This window comes from Octopus bimaculoides, chromosome 4, assembly GCF_001194135.2.
Source record: "Octopus bimaculoides isolate UCB-OBI-ISO-001 chromosome 4, ASM119413v2, whole genome shotgun sequence".
Taxonomy (NCBI): Eukaryota; Metazoa; Mollusca; class Cephalopoda; order Octopoda; family Octopodidae; genus Octopus; species Octopus bimaculoides.
This window is the reverse complement of record NC_068984.1, coordinates 29,981,605-29,987,589: the sequence shown is the minus strand read 5'-3', so window position 1 is coordinate 29,987,589 and position 5,985 is coordinate 29,981,605. Positions and strand designations below refer to the sequence as shown.

General features: G+C 31.5%; 1 long non-coding RNA gene across 2 annotated transcripts in view; it reads right to left on the bottom strand.

Annotated features, from left to right (window-relative positions):
- Positions 1–1,897: 1,897 nt before the first annotated feature.
- Positions 1,898–5,985, bottom strand: part of LOC128247567 (uncharacterized) — a 57,830-nt gene continuing 53,742 nt past the window's right edge. For both annotated transcript variants that reach the window (XR_008263889.1, XR_008263890.1), the window contains exon 4: positions 1,898–2,976. This is a non-coding gene — a long non-coding RNA (uncharacterized LOC128247567). The remainder of the gene's footprint in view (positions 2,977–5,985) is intronic.

The following is a 5,985-nucleotide window of genomic DNA, read 5'->3' as shown; positions in this document are numbered from 1 at the left end:
CCGTGTTAATATTTTCCAATTTAAATTATAGTTAATTACTCCATCCTTATGTTCCCATATATATAACTACTTAACCCTGTAGAATTTCTCCTATTTCTGTTTCTAAATGTACAGTTTCGATAATTAAGTCTGTTTCATATTGTTTTTTGTCGCAACCACATATACCTTGCTGTCATATTGTGTACTTACTATACATTGATACACTACGTCCTTTCTAATGCAGTTATTATTAAATGCACAATTATTACTTATTCTACCATCACATGTTCTGTGTGACTGTGTGGGGTTTATGTTATTGTGGTTGACGGTTATTATATTATTAGTTCTGTGGCTATTGTTGATCCCAATAATGTTATTATTGCTTATACTCTTGCGATCATTTATGTTAGTATTATTACAATTATCATTTACACTTCCATTGCTGCTGTTATTATTATTATTATTATTATTATTATTATTATTATTATTATTATTATTATTATTGTGGTTGTTGTTGTTGTTGTTGTTGTTAATATTATCATTATTATTGTTATCACAACCACGCCATTTCTGTTATTATTATTATTATTATTATTATTATTATTATTATTATTATTAATATTATAGTTGTCATTATTTTTTATGTTTGTATTAATTCTGTTATTTTTTCTACTTAGATAGGTGTTTAGTTTTCTATTGTTAATTGAGGAGATGATGGTAGCTAGGTTATGTGTTAGACTATATCCTATTCCTATTGGTTTGTTATTATTTCCCAGTATTTGTTTTTTCGATTTGTAAAATGTTTGTTAATTAAACTAAAAATTGTTTTTAATATGTTATTGTTGATTTGCAAAACGAAAAGTATTAATCTCTCTGACATTGGATCATAGTTGAGGAGAACTTTTCGGGTTTTACTGAAAATGATGTATGTGATAACACAAATGAAAGAATGATATTTGTTGTGAAGTGAAGGCAGCGAGATGGCAGAATCGTTAGCACACCGGGCTAAGTGCTTAGTGGCATTTCATCCGTCTGTACGTTCTCAGTTCAAATTACACCGAGGCCAACTTTGCTACTCATCAACTAATTATGATAAAATAAGTACCAGTTGAACACTGGGATCGATGTAATCAATGTAACCTCTCCTTCTAAATTACCGGCCTTGTGCCAAAATTTGAACGCAGAATTGGTGGTGAGGTCGTTTTGTCATTCGCAATCGGGAACATATTTCTCGGTTCTTGTGAGTGTTTCTGAAACTGCTTTTCGTAGAAGTTTAAACACTCAAAGTAATTATCTGAATTTCCTGTTATGACGATAGCGTAAAGTAGCTCATCTTCATGACATATTGAAACAACCGGTAATATATTATTCGCCATTCATATTTACTGTATTAATTACAAGTACCCTATATTTGTTATTTCTATTTTTATTATTTTAAATGTTAACATTCCCATTCACACTGAGAAACAGTATGGTACAAATTATTAAATTTTACCGAATATCATGAAATGTTATTGTTAAATTACTGAGTGTCATTAATAGAAGAGCATTGACCTCCGAATAAGAATAAACCATAACAATGAATGATAGCAAAATCTATAATGGGTCTTATACCAAAACATTTGAAGTATTCACGTTAGTTATAGTTCCCTGTGTAAGAAAGGACCATTGTAAATCCGGGCAAAACCTAGGAAATTGTGAAGCAATTTAATGAAGAAAAGTATCTTACATTTTGAGACTGCACCTTTGTGTAAATGTGTGCACTGTAACCTACGCTTGTAAATAAATCTGTTGAGATGATTTGATGAAAATCCTGTTTGGCTATAATTGAATGTATTTCTATGATAAATGCATATATACCATTGTCTCATTAAAGCTAAATGAGTAAATACAAAGTACATATTTGTTCGTCTACTGATTATGTTTAATTTGTGAAGAAAATGAGAAAAAAACGAGAAAGAAGTTGTCAGAAAGGAAATTAAACATATTGTTTGCATGTCTTTCCTCATGGTTGCAATATTCTTTCCATGCCAATAATCACTATAATCTCCCGGAATTACAAAACTGCCATTATTTGCATTTTCGAGAATTAAGTGGCAAGCTGAAAGATCCTCTTTCAAAATTCTAATATATATATTGTTAACATGGAAGGGCGAATGACTTAAAGTAATTACAGGTATCGTAACGTCACCGACAGCTTTGTATACTGCAAGAATGGTAACTCAAGATATTATATATCTTTGGTAATCTCACCCCAGCCCGTTGTTGGCGAAAGGATCAATCCCGGTACCTCCACCACCACCACTAATACCATCATCATCATATTTATCATCGTCATCATTATCATCATTGGCGTGGGTGTTGTTAAAGTTCTTTTCATTGAAAATAATGCAATCTTCCTGGCTGCCTCTTCGTAAATACCAACACTAGCTGACGACTATTACCAATACCGTTAATAGAAATACCGTTAGTTCTAATATTACCATAGACTCACTTTCATAAAAAAATTTAACCTGTAAACGCTCAATAGCTACCAGCTGTCATCAGTAACATCACCTCAAGTACAGTTATATTAACTAAACAATGATAATACCAGCATTATTTCAACACAAATAATCATTATCACCACTTACACTTACATTATTTACTTGTCATTGATATATTATGATTACCCTTTCTAGACTAATACAGGCTTTGTATATGCAGCTGCAGTTTCCAGTTGCTTTCCCCCGAATAATTTAGTTTACGTAAACTATAAAAGGCTTCGGAAACTCATTTCATTTTGACTGTAGTTAGCTGACTGCAATGTAACTTCAGATGTAACACGTGATGTTCACTTTTCTCACTTTCACATGTTTTCACTTGTGTAAATACAAAGTTCAGAAATCTGTGTATCTTCATCAGGGTCAATGGAAATGTTTGTCGCTCTCACAACTATAGTGATTCATAATGATAAACTTTCAAGGATTTGGGGAAATTTCTGGAGCTGACCTCATACTGAAAAATATATAAAATGTGAAATGATGACCATAAATGTCATGCATGAGTTTGTAAATAATGGTCTCCAAATATTATTTTAAACACATTTTACATCAGTAATCAATAAATGCTTCAAAATTCTTATTCCATCTCGGTTGCAAATAGTTACAAAATAATATATCATTGGTTTTTGTAAAAATCTGTAAAAATATCTTTAAGTTACTATACTAGTGAATGTGAGATTTGAGAATATATTCAACTGCAGTATGTTTTGACAAACGAATCCAAATTATATGAGATCCTTCTTGATATGGAACACCCATGACATCCATTACATTTTAAGGCTGAGTGTTGCTTTATTTCGATTCGGTTATGGATGCATGTTCATCCTCGTCATTTTTAGATGAGTGAAGAAGCATAAACAAACACTGAAGCTGGGGCATTTTGTTCAAAGTTTCCTTCAGTAAAAACTATTCAATAAAATTGACAAAATTTCATTGTGGTTCGTTTGTTCTATTTGTGAGCAGGTCTTGATCAGTTCCAATGTGAAAGAAGTAGTATAGAGTAGAAAGCAGATGAGTACAATATTGTAGTTCCTGTCAAACCTTTTTCCAATGAATGGTTCATCTATGACTTACGCACACCAGCACACGGCACCATCAGTGTTGCTTAGTTATCTTTCTCGATTAATCTCTGCTAAGTTGAAGCTGGATAGAATTATTCATGACATATTATGATAAAGGTAATTTTTAATAAAATTCGGACGAGTTAACCTCGTTCAACATCTTTAAGTCACTACATATATAGACATCTTCTATGGAAAAAATAAACTATTACAAGCTTTACAAATGCTCGATATAAATATCTGACTGCTGTTCATGGATATTTCAGAAATATGACATGACCCAAATTAAGTCGCAAAGCTATTCATCGAAGATCAGAAAATGATTCATGACCAAATGCAGCACATGGTGATTAACACAGCACTCTGGTTTATAGGATGTATTATCTAATTCTTCACTAACCGGCTCTGTTTTCTGAGCAAGCAAACTTGTCTCTAAATAGTAGCAACTTGGATGTAATTGTACATAATTGATAGATTCTGCTAATTTGCAAACGCAGTAACCTCACGTGCCCATAATTTTTTTCAAATCAGGAAAAGTGCTTAAGTTACTTGGAAATGTAAGACGTGATCCATGTATCGGTTTTAGAGTTACCATACAGACTCAAGTTTGTTTTTACCAAATGTGAGCTATTCTTTTCATTTTATATGGCAGTGCGATATCAGTCCGCTATGTCAGTGCGATATCAGCTATGTCACTGCGATGCAGTGCGATATCAGTCCGCTATTAGTATGTAGTATTAATAGCTACACAAAGTAGCATTGCATAATCCAAAATAGGATATTTACTCGTCTTGATTATAAAACAACACTTTCGAGTAGGGTTCATATCGTTGCTATTAAGTTAAACTGTCGTAGGTCCAAATTTGGTCAAATGCGTTTTTTTTTTTCAATATTTATTTTTGCGTGCAATAGATGGTTCTTTAGGTAAAACTACCGTGTCTCCAGCTACTCCAGATGCCAAGGTATCAAAATGTGTCAAAGAATAGTACAACGTTTTGCTATAGAACGGTGAAACCATTTTTTCGTTTTCTGAAAAAGTAACATTTCGGACTTACGTATTAAATAAGATTAATGATACATCTAAAACAAATCATGACGAAATATGATTTAGAAAATAGAACTGAACCATATGTCCCTATGCACCCTAGAATAACCATTAAGGACCATAAAACAATTTTTATTTTGAAGTAAGACTGATATGCCCATGTAAATCCGATATAGGAAGATTAAGTAAACTTATATTAGATAAATATATAGATAAACCTAACACAGGAAATAACCTTAAACTATGGAGCTGTACCCGAGATACATTAAATTGGTTCAACAATATTAAGTAAATTTATCCAAAGAGATATAGAAAATTACTATTTATCTATTAACGAGATTATTCTGAATAAGGCCATTATATATGCTATGAGAAAAGTTAATATGACATATGATGAAGTTAATGTAGTACTTACGGCGAGGAAATCCCTAATTAGATGTAAAAATAAACTATGAACTAGGAAGGGCACAAAGGATTGCTTCGATATACCCATCGGTGCCCCAGACTCGTCACAAATAACAGATTTAGTAGGAATATACTTATTATCTGATCTTGGGTTAGAACATAATAACTTAGAAAGAGGTCTTTACAGGGACGACCTACTCCTGATAACGAAAAACTGCACTAATAGATCATTAGAAAATATAAATAAAAACATAAACATTTTTTTTAAGAATTACGGTCTAGATATATGTATAGAGAAAGAGCATTCTGTGGTAAACTACCTGGATTCAAACTTTAAAATGATTATATTATTAGATTAGTATTTTGGATATAACTTTCTATGTGTACTCCAGAAAATAAGGTTGTCCTGAAATTGAAGTTGTGGTCCTACTGGTAGAATTCCAAATTTGTAATAATAATAATAATAATAATATATATACATATATATGTATGTATGTACGTGTGTGTGTGTATGTTTGTATGTATGTATGTATGTATGCATGTATGTATGTATGTATGTATGTTTGTATGTATGTATGTATGTATGTATGGATGTATGTGTGTATGTATGTATACTCGTAAGAAGACATAGATATTTCATCTAACTGCTCGTGAAAATTAACCGTCTTTTCCATGACTACATTGCATTTCAGTGCATAGTTTACAAGAAAGACACTGTATACATATTTCTATCCAAATGTAATTAGCGAATAAGCGAATAATGTAATTAGCGTGCTCAAAAAATAAAGTGAGTTAATGATACAAAAAGCTGCAAACATTACAAAACTGAAACAAAATAGAGAGTGCAAAGATATGACAAATTACAAACGAAATAACACTAAATGAAGATAGGATGCACCAAACAAACACAGAAATGCATATATGTACACTATATATATATATATATATATAT